Source organism: Neoarius graeffei, chromosome 24, assembly GCF_027579695.1.
Source record: "Neoarius graeffei isolate fNeoGra1 chromosome 24, fNeoGra1.pri, whole genome shotgun sequence".
Classification (NCBI taxonomy): domain Eukaryota; kingdom Metazoa; phylum Chordata; class Actinopteri; order Siluriformes; family Ariidae; genus Neoarius; species Neoarius graeffei.
The window spans coordinates 19,769,964-19,788,441 of NC_083592.1; the positions used below are offsets into that span (position 1 = coordinate 19,769,964).

Sequence of the window (18,478 nt, forward strand, 5' to 3'; positions counted from 1 at the left end):
GCCATCAAGAGAGTTGGCCGACACACTCCTGAGAAGGTGCAGGATTTCTCCTTGGTTTTCAAGTAGAGTTTGAACCTTAATTTTCAGCTGGACGACTGCAAAGATAAAAAAATATGACAGGCGACCATGTGAAATAGATGTGTTGTTCACAAACAAAAAGCACTATGGTCATGATCAATAACGTCAACCTTAATGATTCGGAATATATGCAAAATATGATTCACTTTCATTCTCAAGCCTCTGCTCTCTTGAGGCAGGAGTGCTTATCTTACAGTAGGTGTCTCCATCGATGGGCTTTGCCTCCAGGGGGTTGGTGAGCGCGGCTGTCTTGTCCCTGATGTGCTCTGCCTCGGGGGGGGGGGGGGGGGGGGGGGGGGGGGGTGTGTTTGGTGAGTGTGACTCCCTGGTCCTCTGTGACCCCGATGTGCTCTGCCTGATCCTGTTGGCAGATGAGCGGCGGGAAGAAGTGGTTGCCCCATCAAAAGCAGGAGGATTGGGCATGGGCACAACAAAGTCCTCTTTCATTCTGTTCCTTGGTGTTGGTAGCTCATCATCATCTAAACATCACAAAATTCAGACATTTCCAAAACAACTGAATTTTGTTGAATTGCAAGATTTGCTGCTGTCAAGGGGAGATATGGTTTCAGTTTTTGTTTTCAAAAAATAATTCTTCTCGTTAATTTTAGTATTGTCCAGTCTTCAATACACATGCCTTGTAATGAAACATAAATATGATGAAAAATGATGAAAAGGATTTGACCAGTACTCACCATCACCATTGGCATCTACTGATTCATGGTCTGTCTCTCGATTTTGGACACATTCTGGTGTCCTCTTGCCTGGGCCCGTCTCAGATGTTTGAGGTATCCTCAGCCTGTTGCTCAAACCAGAGTGCTTTCTCATAGCCCTCTACAATAAAGTAGCCAGAATGATATACTGAATAAAATGTTCACAAAATTGAATGTTCTTGCATAGAAAATGTATGTACAGCAGCGAATTACTCCAGTCCATTACATTAGTCATAAAAGGAGAGACTCCTTAGCAGTAAAGGTATTTGCAAAGATCCTGACTGGCACCCTTTTCCAGCGTTGCTTGTCAGGTTCCTCACATGCCGAACTCTACTCGAGCAGCTTGCTACTAAGCCAGGTGGCTAGTAGTAGAAATGACCCTAGCTACAAAAACAAAAAGGGATCACAGCTCTTAGGTTTGTCTTGAGTGAGGGAAGTAGTGACAGTCATTGGTTATTGTTACCGGTACTTTAGGTTAAAATCCATAACAAATCTTTCCTGCATACCTCGGCTTCTGTGCCTGTCCAGATTACTTGCACAACAGAAACTGCACCACGTTCGCTCAGGAACTCCACCACAACGTACATCTTGAAAAACAAAAGCATATTACAAAAATGGACTTGAGGTTCACAAATTGTTATTAATGCAATAATTAAGAGACCCACAAACATTTGTGAGAGATTCACAAATTAAGGTTATAAATGCAATAATTAAGAGACCCACAAACATTTGTCCAAGTCACTTTGTATCTATGTCATGCATTAATTGGCTAGTAGTCTAGTTTACTATTTGCATCATTTTCAAACATACCTACTAATATATGCCTATTCATGCAAGAGCCTCATGAATGTTGATTTTCCTGTGTCATCATGCTCTACACTGATAGCACGCATAGTCAAGCGTTCTGCAGAAACAACTCTCATGTGTGCATTTCTCCTATGCACACTATACACCCCAATGATGCGAGAATCACAAGGCTCAATGAAGACGGCTTCAGAATGTTCGTACACTTGACACATGAGAGAGTCCTCAGGCAAATCGACAGCATGAATCACCTCGAAGCATGAGGCACAAAGGCATTGTTTGGTGATTTTGTTGATACTGTTGGGTTGCCCTTCACTGCTAGTTCTGGCTTTGTACTTAGTCTTTTGACAATTTGTGCCATTGGCCTTCTTCCTGATCATACAAGCTTTTTGAGCTCATGCATGTAGTTTTTCAAACGGAAAAGCTGAACAGGCATCTAAATTTCCATGCTCCTTCACTTCATGAGCTAGATGAAGCAGAAGAGTGCACATTGTATACAAGGAACTCGTTGCCGTATAACTTGCGGCCCTGTGAAACGAAGTGCACAAGCAGTTCGTTGGCATAGTCTCTGTGCATTTGAGCAAGCTCAGGACTCACAAGGATGGAAAGGGCAACACTCAGAGTCATGAAATGTCTGCCTAAGAATTCGATGCAAGGCTATTTTCCCTGTATAGAGAAGAAATTGTCTATATTCTGTGGCTTAACACCCGTCCACATCTGTCAAGGGGCGTGGTTTCCATCCGAAAGTAGAGGGGATAAATTTTTTCTTTCTCTCCAGCCGGAGACTTATCTGATGGATCTGGTCGGCTGAATGCCTCACATCTCGTCTGCCTCGCATCCATATAAGTAACAGCCTCTTCATGCAACCCAAACACACTTGATGTCTATAGGGAACAATTTCACCATATCAATGGGTAGCAAACATAGGAGAGATTCCCCATGGTGATGTTCTTCATTCGAGTGGTTCCGAAATGATGACTCTGTACGAAGATCTAGGTTTTCTACTTCTGGGTAGGTTATCCGTCCGAACCACTGACCTCGCTGAGCACATTTGTCACATCCAAAATACCCAGTAAATGACGTCATTTAAACCATGGCCCTTGCAGGTGCATCACAGACTATGCATCTGAAGATGGCGTGAATGGGTGGAGTTTCCTCGCCATCTTGCAGACCATGCCGAAGAATCATCAGATCTTGAATGGTATCATTTAAGAAATCCAAACCAGTGGGCTTGGATTTTCCGCAGGTCAATGCTACAGGGAAGACTGTCGTTGGCTTTATGGTCACTATAGCACACGGTACTGGCCACAGTTACACAGTTAAGCTTCTAAACAACGGCAGGCCATCAATGTTCAATGAAAGTTCTACTCTATCAACTTCTGCTCATTTATGCAGTGGATAATCTTCAAATGTTTCACTAGCCAATCCAAAATAATAGTCCATTCCAGATTTGACTTCAGTTTCCACCTGGCTAGCAGTGTGCAGCAGAGTACGAGCTGTACTCAGTAGATCAGGATGGCCAGATGTCTTGAATATTTTCAGAAGACTGTCCACAGCATTTTGTTTGACTTGGTACTCTGTCACCCAGGATGATAATTTGTCCTCAAAACTATCACTTTCGCTTTCTGAATCTGCATCTGATGGCACTGTTTCATGTTCGTCAATGTAGTCCCATCCACCATCAGAATGATCATCATGATCTGGAATCTCAGGGTCACCATCGGAAGCAGCACCTTCAAATTCTTATTCATTGGTAGCCGTAGAACCTTCGTTTGTAGTTGTTGTCCTGGTTTCTGCCTGTACTTGTAATGCTGGTAGTGATGGTGATGCTCCATCATCATCTTTGCACTTTTCTTCAGACGATTTGTCACTTTCGTCAGTTTCCACAAATGTGTCTCTGCATGGCTTCTTCAAAGTTCTAGTGGCTGCAGCCCACCTACGTTTGTATTCCTGCTGTCGAAATTTCTTCATGGTGGATGGAACTAGTATTCTCTGGAAAGCAATCAATGAAAATAAAAAAAAAAATATAGCATGCAAACATGCACCTGTACCATGCAAATATTTATTTTAGAACCTTGACTGTTCAAGACTGGTCAGTATTTTAATCTAGTTTAGATATGGATGCAACTGAAGGTCCAGAGATTTCTATATACATTAGTCTTTATTAGAAATTAAACATGAATAAATAATATTTTCAGGGATGTAACCTAGGGAATCTAGACTAAAATGGGCAGACCTAGAAAAAAAAATTCTTTTTGCATGATATATAGTACTAGTACTCCAGAAAAAAAAAATCTAAAGAAATCTAGGTGGGGGAACATGTTTAAATATTAACGTTTCTTACCCCCTACCCCTTGTAGGGTTGCTGATGGACGTTTCAAGATGTAGGCATATATTTATGTAGTGTATGTGATTTTTATCGTCAATTACTGGTCTACTCCCATGACGAGATATGGCAGCATATTTATGCTGCAAAAATACCTGTTTTAAGCTTTTTAAACAGTATTTGGAAACGGAAAATGTAAAAAAAAAAATTGGATATTTTCACTGGGAACAAAGTGAAACGTAATAAAATATCAAAAATATTATTTTAACTGACTGGTGTGAAATGTTATACTGGTTGAGTAGAAGTATGACTCTAGTCTAGATTCATATATTTATTTTATTAAGTCTGTTCCCAGTGAAAATACAATTTTTTTTTACATTTTCTGTAAATTAATAGTGTTTAAAAGTGTAGATTGGGTATTTTTTGTAGCATAAACATACTGCCATATCTCTAGCCATGGGAGGAGACCAGTAATTGATGATTTAAAAAAAAGACATACAATACATAAATATAATGCCTACATCTTGAATCTTCCATCTGTGCCCTCCTGGGCAAATTTTACCAGGCACATTTACGTTATGGGAATGTTCTGGGTCTAATTTAGACTGGTCTAGAAAAAGCCTGGAAGCGCGCTTTCAAGGCTTTTCGCGAATACCAGGTCCCATGTGCTCTCTACAGGACCAGTTTCTAGAGACAAACATTTCTAAAGACTTAGAAACTGTGCAGAAATATTTTCTGTGCAGAAAGGTTCCTCGTACTTCCACATTTCTCACAAAATCCACGTGTGCTGTGAATCATATGCTTTCTATGCAGAATGCGCTGTTCAGTGCTACTAAAGGCGCAAAAGCACCAGGAAAGCTGTCTGATGTACTCGGAGACAGAAAATATGTATCACACTGAACAACTTATTTCGAAGAAAACTCATGTCAAAAAAAGTTATACTTTACAAGTTAACCTGACAATAATGATGATAAACTGTTAAAGCCTGAAAATCCAAGCATAGAAAGTTCCCAGGTAACAATTTTACGTAGTAACTGCATACTTACAACGTAATGATTTGATAGATGTTACGTAGTGTTTTTACGTAGTTACTAGTTTTTACAACGCATAAAGTTACCTAGAGAAACTACGTACCCACCACCTTCCCACTACCCTATGGGGCCCTATACCATGGATACTTTTATACTCATATGGGCACGTTCTCAGCACCTAACATTTTCACATCCTTTCTACTACCTTACAAAACCAGAGTAATATTATGCAGAAACCATGAAAGAAGAAACAATATTTTGCATAGTCAGTGCCTTAGTATGTTGGTATGGTTTGCATAGTCAGTGACAGTATGTTGATATGGTTTCTTTTTTTGTTGATTTTGTTTTCTTTTGTACATATAGTTTATTATGGTGGAAAGTGATGTTTGATTAGCGGTGGTATAGAGAGTTAGTATTTGATAAGTTATTACTTCCTAATCCTTTCCGAACATTATTATGTTACTGCCTTGTGGCTACGCTATTCTGTTTGTTAATGACGATGTTTTGATGATTGCATTTTTTTATTTTTATTTTTTTATTTTATTTTTTTAAATCTTCTTTACTGTTCAGAATAAATCAATCAATCAATCAATCATTTATTTCAACAAAAAAATAGCCAGGTTAGGTTAGAAATGTGAATTAATTATGTCCATCTATCTATCTATCTATCTATCTATCTATCTATCTATCTATCTATCTATCTAGGGTGCGATTTGTCAAAAAACCAGAAGAGGAGATTTTTTTTTAATCATGAAACGTCACAAAACTAAGGCAACAATAGGCTAACAGCTCAATAACATCCGATGATATCAAATGAATAACACTGTGGCAGCGGGGTCGTGGTCAAGCATCGGTCTGTGACAGGAGGGCGGAGTCAGGGAAGGTAAGTGGCAGAATCACTACACCTGTCGTTAATTCATGTGTTTATGTGTCTGCCCAGTGACTGCGCCCTATTTAAGGAGAGAGAGCAAGAGCAGCGGGAGCTCTCTCAACAACTAGACTACTGATGTGTGTGCGTGTGTGAAAGTGCAGATAGAAGCTGAAACGCTGAATAAAAGCGAGTTGTGTGAAATCAGTTCTGTCCTGTCGTCCTTCTGTCACAGACCGATGCTTGACCACGACCCCGCTGCCACAAACACTAAATGAAAACGAACACTAAACCAGATTATTCTTCCTATCTCTCTGACTAAATACACTAACACACAACAAAGTTCGCATTGCTGTGATGTTTCTCTCCCTCCGGATTAAATGGACAGTGACTCGAAAATCACTAAAATACATGAATACTAAATGAACAGTTTGCTCTGATGGCGCAGTTCATGTGGCCTTTTCTGCTTTCCCGTCTGTGCGCTATCCGCCTGCGTTTCGCCCTTCTTTAATCCACATTTCTGCGAATTTCTCAGCAGGGAAGGAACGCACGTCTGGCCCATTGACAGCGAGGAAAAGAAGGCTGTCAGTGTGGATACATTCTGTTGCGCTCATCACTAAGGATGTAATTCATGGCGCTAAATCCACATTCACACTCTGGATATTGGTATTATCCATTTGCTGGGGACGTTCGTGAACGTCAAAGCTGCCACTTCGGGTCATTTTGAAAGTGAGTGCAATGTAGACCATAGGAAACTGTATCACAACATGCCTGTCATAACTTTTTTTTTGGTTTGTTTGATTTCTTGACGAGGTTGTCCCCGAGGATTTTTTTCAGCAGAGATAAAAACTAGAGGGGGGTGATGATCCCCCCCATCCACCCCAGCAAATCGCACCCAGTATCTATCTATCTATCTATCTATCTATCTATCTATCTATCTATCTATCTATCTATCTATCTATCTATATCTATCTAAGCTAAGCTAAGCTAGCTAGTCAAATTCACTGAATGAACATGTACAGTTTCATTTTCCAGGGCGCCTTCGGGCCGCTTGCCGACGTTTTTCATAGAAATTATCAATCCAATCCCTGCCCCTATCCCATGACTTCCACCCTGTTAACTTGGTGGGAAAAGGGCCTATGCAGGCTGAGCTCTATCCCATCATGCTTTGTGGCTCCGGATAGCGTAGGTCTTTCAAAACCCGATGGAGCAAGTTCCGACCTCCCAGGGTTTTTTTTATTCGTCTGAAGGGAGGGTGTTTCTTTATAATTGGAAAGCTTTGATCGACAGACTCTTTCAAGGTAAGAATGTTACCCTTGCTCCTTGTTGGAGTAGCAAATGTCAAATCAAATCAAGTTTATTTGTACAGCGCTTTTAACAATAAACATTGTCGCAAAGCAGCTTTAAAGAATTTGAACGACAAAACATGAGCTAATTTTATCTCTAATCTATCCTCAATGAGCAAGCCTGTGGCGACGGTGGCAAGGAAAAACTCCCTCACACGACATGAGGAAGAAACCTCGAGAGGAACCAGACTCAAAAGGTAACCCATCCTCATTTGGGCAACAACAGACAGCCTGACTATAATAACAGTTTCAACAGGTATAACCCTCAACTGTCCTCATGGGGCCGTCCTTCACTGGAGTGGGGCGATAAAACTCTGACCAGACACAGGGCACCAGGATGGATCAAGCAGGTCCGAGGGGCAGAAGAGGCCAGCATCTCAATCCCAGAATCAACATGTAATTCAGAGGGACAGATGGGGGGGGGGGGGGGAGAGAGAGAAAGAAAACACGTTGTTAGGTATGCCCTAAATATGACAAGTATTAAATCTGTGTGGAAGGCTCGCTTTACATCAGGCAAAACACGTTAATATGATTTATGATATGAGATAATGATGACACTTCTGTCACCACTGAAAGAAACACCTCCCTAAAAACAACCTGCTTTGGCTGGATGCTTGATTGGGTGATGGGAGCACACTCCTCAGCAATGATGAGGTGCAGATGGGACCCTTAGGGCTGGCCAAGATATTTCAGTTACATTTCACCGGTTCTGGGACATGCGACAGAATGTCTGACCGCCGATTCCCTGCAAGCTACGATAGCCAGTCGAGGTCTCCACCGTCTCCACCAAAAGATTTCCTGTTGACTCCATGTAACTCAGAGGGACAGAGTTGGGGTGGGAGGAGGGAAAGAAAACAACCTAAAAGGTTAGGTATGTCCAATGTCACCTGAATAAGTAGGAGCAGTATACATATTGCACCGAGTACAAGCAGGGACTCCGGCAACTAACCATGACGGCATAACTAAAAGAAGAGAGCCAAAAGGTAACAGAGGAATGATGGAGCCCCGGGACATAAAGCAGCCAGCCACTACGCCGTCAACAAACTCGAGTGAGCAAGCGAGTGGGGACTGACAGCATCCATACATCCCAGTTTACCAAAACACTCTATGTCTGAGGACCCTCCAGATCTACTCCTTTACCTCATAAACACCATTAACAAAAGGCTTGACTAAACAGATTTCAGCCTAGACTTAAATGCTGAGACTATGTCTGATTCCCGAACATTACTTGGAAGGCTGTTCCATAACAGTGGGCTTTGTAAGAAAAGGCTCTGCCTCCTGATGTAGCCTTCACTATCTGAGGTACCAGCAGATAGCCTGCACCTTTTGATCTAAGTAGGCGTGGCAGGTCATAGAGGAGCTGTTGTTCACTCAGGTACTGTGGTGCGAGACCATTTAATGCTGTAAGGGTCAATAGTATTATTTTATAATCGATACGAAATTTGATTGAGAGCCAATGCAGTATGGATAAGACAGGCGTGATGTGGTCATATTTCTAGTTCTAGTAAGGACTCTTGCTGCTGCATTTTGAACTAACTGGAGCTTGTTTATGCACTTATTGGAACATCCAGACAGGATGTAACGAAAGTATGGACTAGTTTTTCTGCATCATGCAATGACATTAAATTTCTTATCTTTGCAATATTTCTGAAATGAAAGAAAGCTATCCGGGTGATATCAATGTGAGTTTCGAATGAAAGACTGGGGTCAATAATCACTCCGAGGTCTTTTAGTGCTGCACGTGAAGAAACAGAAAGGCCATCCAGAGTTACTGTGTAATCAGAAAACTTACTTCTAGCTGTATGTGGTCCTCGCACAAGTACTTTAGTCTTGTCAGAGTTAAGCAGACGGAAGTTAATAAGCATCCAGTGTCTAATGTCCTTAACACATTCCTCAGTTCTATTAAGCTGGTGTCTCTCATCAGGTTTTACAGAGACATACAACTGTGTGTCATCAGCATAACAGTGGAAACTAATACAATGTTTATGAATAATATCGCCCAGAGGTAACATATTTCAACAAAAAAGCAGTGGACCCAAGACAGAACCTTGTGGAACACCAAATTTTACCTCGGTACGTCTAGAAATATCACCATTTATATCAACATATTGATAACGATCAGTTAGATCGTTAGAGGGCCATTCCCTTAACATTTTCTAGTCTATCCAGAAGAATCAATGGTATCAAAAACTGCACTAAGGTCAAGCAACACAAGTAGCGAGACACAGCCCTGATCAGACGCCAACAGTAGGTCGTTTACTACTTTAACCAGAGCTGTCTCTGTGCTAGGATAAGGTCTAAATCCTGATCGATGCATTTCATGCATGTTATTCCTATGTAAATATGAGCATAACTGCTGTGCCACAGCTTTTTCAAGGATCTTGGAGATAAAGGGGAGGTTTGATATTGGCCGAAAATTGGACAGCTGACAGGGATCAAGGTCAGGTTTTTTAATCAGGGGTTTGATAACTGCTAGTTTAAAGGATTTGGGTTCATAGCCAATCATAAGAGAAGAATTTATTATTTTTAGAAGCGGTTCAATTATTCCAGGAATTATCTCTTTGAATAGATGTGTCGGTAAGGGATCTAGTACGCAAGTTGAGGCTTTTATGTAGAGATTAATGAAATAATGTAGAAATTACTGTAATTCAGTTTCTTTTAGGGGAGTAAAACATTCTAACTGATGATCTGATACAATTATATTGTTAACTACAAGGTCACTTTCATTGTCTAACCTTAAATTAGTAGTTTGAATTTTTTGTCGGATATTCTCAATTTTGTCATTAAAAAAATTCATGAAGTCGTTGATTCTACATACTGCAGGTGTGCATGTGTTGATAGTGGATTTATTCCTGGTTAATTTTGCTACAGTATTAAATAGGAATCTAGGATCTTGTTATCTTCTATTAGGGAGGAGAAATATGTTGATCTTTCAACACTAAGAGCTTTTCTATACTTCAGGAAGCTCTCCTTCCAAGCTAATTTGAACACTACCAATTTTGTTTGATGCAATTTACGTTCCAATTTTCTAGTGGTCTGTTTTAATGTGCGAGTGTCATCATTATACCAGGTTGCTAATTTTCCTTTTTAGAGGAGCTACATTATAGTATGGCGGAATGTTGACTCTAAGCATTCAGTTGCCTGATCAAGTTCTGCAGGGGTTGACAGTGACCCAATCAAAGTTGACAGCTCTGGGAGATCATTTATAAAGCTCTGTGCAGTAGTTGACGTGAAAGTACGTTTAATACAGTAGCGTGGTGAGGTGCATATATTATTACTCAGACATAGTTTGAATGAGATGAGACAATGATCTGAGATAACTTCAGACTGTGGAAGTATGACTAACTGAATGCCAAGAGTCAACTGAATGCTTAGAGTCAACGTTTAATCTGAATGTTAGATCAAGGGTGTGACCACCATTATGGGTCGGTCCTATGACATTCTGCTTAATCCCGACTGAATCTAAGATGGACACAAACGCTTTTCTTAAAGGGTCTTCTGGGTTATCGAAGTGAAATCTCCCACAACTAAAGCTTTGTCTAAGGAAATAACCAGATCTGAGATAAAATCTGCAAATTCAGAAAGAAACTCAGAATATGGCCCCGGGGGCCTGTAAATAATAAGCAATGGAATTAACTGGGTAGACTTAGTTTTTGAGGCTATATGAGTATGAAGAACTTCAAATGTATTAAATTTATAACCAGGTTTTTGTGTTACACCTAGATAATCGTTATAAATAACCGCGACGCCTCTTCCTCTGCCAGTTAGACAAGGCTGGTGTATATAACTCTATCCAGGAGGACTCGCTTCATTTAATGCTATATATTCATTTGGCTTAATCCATGTTTCTGTTAAACACAGTACATTAAACTCCTGATCAGTAATGAGTTCATTAACCATTAGCGCTTTAGATGGAAGATATCTAATATTTAATAGCCCCACCTTTAGATCAAAGGTGCTGGCAGCAGCTGTACAGTCAGTCTGATCTAATTTTATATTGATTAGGTTACTGGAACAAAAACTCTGAAAATTTCTACCTTTTTGTTGAGCTCGGAGAACAGACACAGCGTCGATGTAGTGGGCCCTGAGTGACGACTCTGTGCAGCTAGCAGACAGTCGGTTTAGCCTGTTCGTCTGCTCCCTGGCCTTGGCTCTGGATTGTCAGAAATTAACTAGGCCTGTTCTGAGACTATGACCTATGCTGCATGAAATGAGAGCAGCACCTTCCCGAGTGGGATGGATACCGTCCCGCCCTAACAGGCCAGCAGTGCCCTCAAAATTAGCCCAATTATCTATAAAGCCTACACTGAGCACCACCTGGACAGCCAGCAGTTCAGCGACCATAACCTGCTGTAAGCTACATCGCCACACCGCATTGGGATGACTCTGTGCAGCTAGCAGACAGTCTGTTTAGCTTTTTTGTTGTTGAAATAAATGCAAAATATTGCAAAATATGCTCCTTCCATGTTTTCTGCAAAATATTACTCTGGTTTTGTAAGGTAGTAGAAAGGATGTGAAAATGTGAACGTGCCCATATGAATGTGAAAGTATCCATAGTATGGGGGAAGGTCCCCAGACGGTAGTGGGAAAGTGATGGGTACGGAATTTCTCTATATAACTTTATGACGTAGTAAAAACGTTGCTCGTAGTCCAGAATTTTACGTAGTAACTACGTAAAAACACTATGTAACAACTATCAAACCACTACGTTGTAAGTACGTAGTTACTACTTAAAATTGTTACCTGGGCTGTTAGTTGTCAAATATGATAGAATACACTCATTTCTCATGAAATCCATGTGTATTGTGAAGCGTATGCTTCAAGGGCTGATAGCCCTTTCAGAGCCTCTAAAGGCACAAACGCGCTATAAAAGCTGTTTGAAGCACACACGCTGAACAACTTTTCACCTGATTTCGAAGAAAACTCTTGTGAAACATGATTGTACAAGTAAACATGACAATAATGATGATAAAGTGTTAAAAGCTATAAAACATGAAAATCCAAACAGACAAAGTAATAGCTTTTTTAAAATCTGATAGAATACACTCATTTCTCACGATATCCATGTGTGCTGTGAAACGTATCCTTTATGGGCTGAAAGCACTGTTCAGAGCCTCTAATGCTTAAATGCGCCAGGAAAGCTGTCTGATGCACTCGGAGACTAAAAAAACAACATATCACGCTGAACAACTTATTTTCACCTGATTTCGAAGAAAACTAATATCAGACGTTTGTACATGAACCTGACTATAATGATGATAAACTGTTAAAACCTATAAAATATGAAAATCCACACTGAGAAAGTTATTACTTGTTAAAATGTGTTAGAACACACTCTTTTCTTATGAAATCCATGTGTTTTGTGAAGTATTCTTTATGGACTGAAAGCGCTGTTCAGAGTAGACCCCTGCACTCCCGCGGGAGTCCCGCGGGACCCACCACAAAGCAGTGCAGCGCGGGACAAATTTTGAAAGCTCATTGCGGGCGCTGGCTGGAGGGGGAGTGCACAATGCGGGCGCGGACGGGAGCGGTGATAACCTGCAGTCCCGCTAACTAAAAATGTTTAAAATAAAATTTATAAATTTATGTCTATCATATATAATTTGTGCTGGATATTTTATTTAGCATTAATAAAAACATTTTAAGATGCCTAAATTTGCGGATGTGGTTGTGGCAGCGGGGACGTGGCCAAGCAGCAGTCTGTGAATGGAGGGCGGGGTCGGGGAAGGGAAGTGGCTAGGTCATTACCCCTGATGTCAATTTGTGTGTGTGAGTTTGTTTGTTGCAGGGATGGAGTATAAAGGGAGAGGAGAGAAGAGGGATTCGCTCCCCGACCACAACACGTGTGAGTGAGTGAACGATAGAAAGAAAGCCGAAAAGCTCAATAAAGTGAGTGGTGTACGTCCCAGTTTTCAGCACCACTGTAGTAATCCTTGATGTGGGTGGAGCACAGAAGCACGGCAGGTGAGAGTTCGTGTTCACACTCACTCACTTTATTGAGCTTTTCAGGTTTCTTTCTTTCACTCACTCACACATCCACATGTGTTGTGGTCGGGGAGCGAATCCCTCTTCGCTTCTCTCCCCCTCCCTTTATACTCCATCCCTGCAACAAACAAACAAACACACACACACACACACACACACACACACACACACACACACACACACACACACACACACACAAATTGACAAGTGTAATGACCTAGCCACTTCCCTTCCCCACCCTCCATTCACAGACTGCTGCTTGGCCACGCCCCCACTGCCACAGTGGTCTAATCTCGCGTATGTTTCCGATTCCTTTCCGCTCTTCCGTGTTTGAGATCTATCATGGCAGAAGAGCAGAGCTCCTCTAGGGAAGCTCACAATGAGTATCTCTGTAAAGCCTCAGCTGCGCATGCCGCCTGGCAACGCGCACCCTCGCTGCGTGCGCTCGGTGAAGGATCGGTCAGTGGAGAGTTCAGCTAAGCTCAGCATGTTTAATTCCCCAAGCCAATGACAAGAACTTTCGTGAGAAATAACGCGAACGTCTGCATCATGCGGGATTTGCGGGCGGGACAAAAAATGTCGGGCGGGAGCGGGACTGAAAATTCTGCCACGCGCAGACGCCTAGACGCTGAACAAATACTTTTTGCCTGATTTCGAAGAAAACTTATGTCAGACATGAATGAACATGTTAACATGATTATAATGATAAACTGTTAAAAGCTATAAAATATTAAAATCCTCACTGAGAAACTTGTTAAAATGTCATAGAGAACACACATTTCTCACGAAATCCATGTGTGCTGTGAATCGTATGCTTTCTGGGCTGAAAGCGCTGTTCAGTGCCTCTAAAGGTGCAAAAGCACAAAGCTGTCTGCACTCAGAGACACAAAACGTATCACGCTGAACAACTTATTTTCACCTGATTTCGAAGAAAACTCATATCAGACATGATTGTACGTTATCCTAAGATTAATGATGCTAAAGAGTGAAAAGCTATGAAACGTGAAAATCCACGCTTTGGAACCTGTTACTTGTCAAATATGATAGAATACACTAATTTCTCACGAAATCCACGTGTCCTGTGAAACGTCAAAGGCTGAAAGCGCTGTTCAGAGCCTCTAAACTTTTTTTTTAAACTTTGGTTTAAAGTCCATATCACGGGTAAATTCAGGAACAAGATCAATGTAATTCTCCTATTTTATATTAAACTTTGATCAAATATCTGTAACATGCATTCTCTGCATTTTTTTTTTTTAACCTTGCGCAATACCAGAAAAATTCAGTTGAAATCAAGCCATTTGAGGTGAATTGGTCCACCTCTGAAAAAACTTGGCATTTGGATTTCTCAGCAAACATTGATTTTCATGACGTCACGTGCAGGACGCCTCCTTCTACGTCGGCGTTGGTTTGTTTATGAGAAAACAATCTGGTGGTTTTTTTGTAAATTTCTTCAACGTTATCGCGTAATTATTAAAATGGTTAACCGATGTATCATAGGAGGGTGTAGCACAGGGGCGATATTTGAGGTAGTGTAAAAAAAAAATGTATCATGCTGAACAACTTTCACCTGATTTCAAAGAAAACTCATATCAGACATGATTGTACATATCCTGACTTTTATAATGATAAATTGTGAAAAGCTACAAACCATGAAAATCCAGGCAAAGAAAGTTGTTACTTGTTAAAATGTGATAGAATACACTCATTTCTCACAGAATCCATGTGTGCTGTGAATCGTATGCTTTATGTGCTGAAAGCGCTAGGAAAGCTGTCTGATGCACTCGGAGGCAGAAAACATGTTGGGGAGATGAGTGTCAGCTGTGATTAATACTCTGGTGACAGAGGGCGCTGTGGATCTTGGGAATTGCAGTTCTGAGTGTCCATGTTGTAGTTTGTGTCTTCAGCAGGTTTACTGACAAATAAGCAGGTGTACAGGTGTTTCAGTTAAAGTGGGAAGAAAGCGTATGTAACTCATGAGAGACTGGCATTGGTAAAGTCTCTTCTCACAAGGTAAACTGACTTAACGGACCACATATTCCTCTGCCCCTAAAAAGTAGCAATTCAAATTCATCAAATGCACATCAATTCAAATTCATCAAGCAACACATGGCATAGCAATTTTCTATCAAACAGTTACTTTTACCTCTGCAATTTTGATCCAGCCCTTGCAGTACTGCAATGTAGCTGGGAGCATGACGCTAATTTCCATCTCCATCCATAGTCTTCTGGCCAATTTGGTCAGGTTAGTATCTTTGAACTGCAGCTTTACATTTTATTTACGCTTTCTCAGCTACTCTACTACGCTACGCTACTCAGCTATTTCTAGGCACATTTTTGTGACCTTCAAAGGCCAAATTACACTAGATATTAGTTGCTTAATTACACTATAATTACAAATCGAATATAATTTACGAGAAAATGTCAGAAGATTCAAGAAAAGCATGCTTAAAAGTTATACCCAAGAAAACAGTTGTACCATATCTAGAAAAAAAAGGATAGGGGGAAAGGATGTTTCAGTTGGTTACAACTTACTGGTACTCATAGGTGTTTACCTTATGAAAACTCATGAAACATCATGCCAACAGTGACGATATTATGTTTATAATGTCATTATACAACGTCAGAATATAACAACTATTCTTACATAAGAGTTAAAATTTTGAGCACAAGATTCCAAGTAATTTTGTAACAAAACAACTTAAAATGACTCAAAACTAGACATGGTATTTGGCATTCAGACTAAAATCTGCTGGACTAGAATTTAGAAAATAGAATAAAATAAAAACTATTAAAATATAAATCTACATCCTACAAAGCATACGACTATGACTGTCATTCTTATTATGAATGAAAAAAAATGCACATCATAATAACAACCAGTTTGGCACTTAACATAATAATGTACTGCAAAGTTTCATGTAAACTGAACTCCTAATGCTTGGTTCACACATTGGCGTTTCAGCCTTGTGTATTTACGGCGTATCAGGACATGTGGCAGTAAGAAAGGAAGATCACAGCATCTCCAGCTTATGTAGCTAATACATAATGCGTAACATCATCTCCTTGTATGCCAGGGTGTGGCATATTTTTAAGCCTGCACATAAAAATCCATAGCACATACATAGCAGCTTTGATACATCACGTGTATGCCGTAAAAATGAAAGCTATGCAGCAATGATGCAGCCGGAACACCTACTATGCTGTGTGAATGCTTTAGTTGACGTGTCTGGTGAAGGTGGCTCCGGGGCTGCCTGGGTGGATGCAGCTGATGTCTTCCCTCTTCCCCTTGCCCTTCTTGGGTCTTGACGTCTTCGCTGGCATGATGCTTTCTTAACTGTGATAAATGACAACAAACGCAGCATGGGGCCCCCTTTTATACCCACCTGTGAACGTTGCAGATATGCTGCACAATGTTAAGAATGAAACGCCACGCCAACGAAACAGTTACCCAGTGGCAATGCATAATGCATAAACCTCAGTATACCATAACTTTACATCCCTTGAACCCCATACAAACCTCCAGATACCCACAGGAATGTCACATAACGTCACAGGGCTTTAATTTTGGACAAAATACACCTAATTTCTTGGCGTTTGACCCACACGCCGCTTACGTGGCAAAATTCAAGCCAGTGTCACAATAACCTAATCAACTGACGAGATCAATCAAATACTGTCAACCCTAAAACACTAGTTCAACTGCATCATGCAGTAAAAACAGTGAATACTAAGTGTATTGTTATTGTCTTATTTAGTGTGCCACTTGGGGAGAAGGAGGTGCCTGTAACTTTTTGCAGGGCTGGGATTTAGGGTGGCCGAGTTATGAATTTTTAAAGGCTGGCTCAAACTAAGGCTCATATTAAAATTTTTGGCAAGCAGCACTTGTGCGGGGGCTTCAGGGGCAAATAACGGGCTGAGACAGGGTTGTACTGGGCCATGTCTGGGCTGGTTCAAAAGGGCTTGAGATGCCTGTAAATTTGGCAGGGCTAGGACCTCCGTTGGCCAAGTTATGAATTTTTAAAGTGGGACCCACAGGGGCCCCCGTTTTACAGGCCATGCTATGACAATGTATTCACCCAGTATAACATTTGGAAGAAAATTAGAAGTAGATTAGACTCATATCTTTACAATTTTTCATGGGCCATCTGGTTTGATGCTTTTGAAATACAGACACACATTCGAATTATTTTTTTATTGGCTATCCAGTCTCATGCTTATGAAATACAGACGGACAAATGCTAAAAGTACCGTTTTATTTAAAGAACAGGGCTCTATCAAAGTCTGATCTTCACAACACATGTTTGTGGAACTATATCATAGCACCAACAAAGGAGGTTTCTGAGGACCTCAGAAAAAGCGTTGTTGATGCTCATCAGGATGGAAAAGGTTATGAAACCATCTCTAAAGAGTTTGGACCAATCCACAGTCAGACAGATTGTGCATAAATGGAGGAAATTCAAGACCCTCCCCAGGAGTGGTCAACCAACAAAGATCACTCCAAGAGCAAGGTGTGTAATTGTCAGCGCGGTCACAAAGGTCCCCAGGGTAACTTCTAAGCAACTGAAGGCCTCACATTGGCTAATGTTAATGTTCATGAGTCCACCATCAGGAGAACACTGAATAGCAATGGTGTGCATGGCAGGGTTGCAAGGAGAAAGCCACTGCTCTCCAAAAAGAACATTGCTGCTCATCTCCAGTTTGCTAAAGATCACGTGGACAAGCCTGAAGGCGATTGGAAAAATGTTTTGATGCTGAAAGCCACTCACAGATATTGGATCATTTCTCAATGAATAAATGACCTAGTATAATATTTTTGTTTTATTTGTTTAACTTGGTTCTCTTTATCTGCTTTTAGGACTTGTGTGAAAATCTGATGTTTTAGGACATATTTATGCAGAAATATAGAAAATTCTAAAGGGTTCACAAACTTTCAAGCACCACTGTACACTCAATTTAAATATGGATTGTCTGAATGTAGCTCCAAGTAACATTTTAAAATATGTCTTCACAGTTAGTGCATTAGTCATAAAATTATTGTTTTAAATAAATGAATTAAACAAAAGAGGAGTTTGTGATCCCATTTGTAAATCAAGTGACCCCTAGTTTTTGGAAACCCCTGTGCATATAGATAGCTCTATATTGTGTACATATAGTCCAACATGAGATGAGAAAAAAAGGGTAAAATGAAAGTATAAAGCATCTTTATATTTCTATGCACATGCGTAAGATAATTTCTTGCCTGCATTGTGCTAGTTTCAGTCATTTTTATGATGGATGCCAGTAATTATGGTGTTGATAAACTTGAACAATAAAACAATTTTGATGTCACT

The 18,478-nt window shown here is 40.6% G+C and overlaps 1 long non-coding RNA gene across 1 annotated transcript; it reads right to left on the reverse strand.

The window, feature by feature from the left end:
* Positions 1-415: 415 nt before the first annotated feature.
* LOC132872694 (uncharacterized) lies at positions 416-17,079 on the reverse strand. Its single transcript, XR_009651470.1, has 5 exons — positions 16,345-17,079; positions 1,295-1,375; positions 1,015-1,172; positions 771-909; positions 416-557 (listed from the first exon to the last, which is right to left on the reverse strand). It is a non-coding gene; the product is annotated as an uncharacterized LOC132872694 (long non-coding RNA).
* Between the last annotated feature and the right edge of the window lie 1,399 nt (positions 17,080-18,478).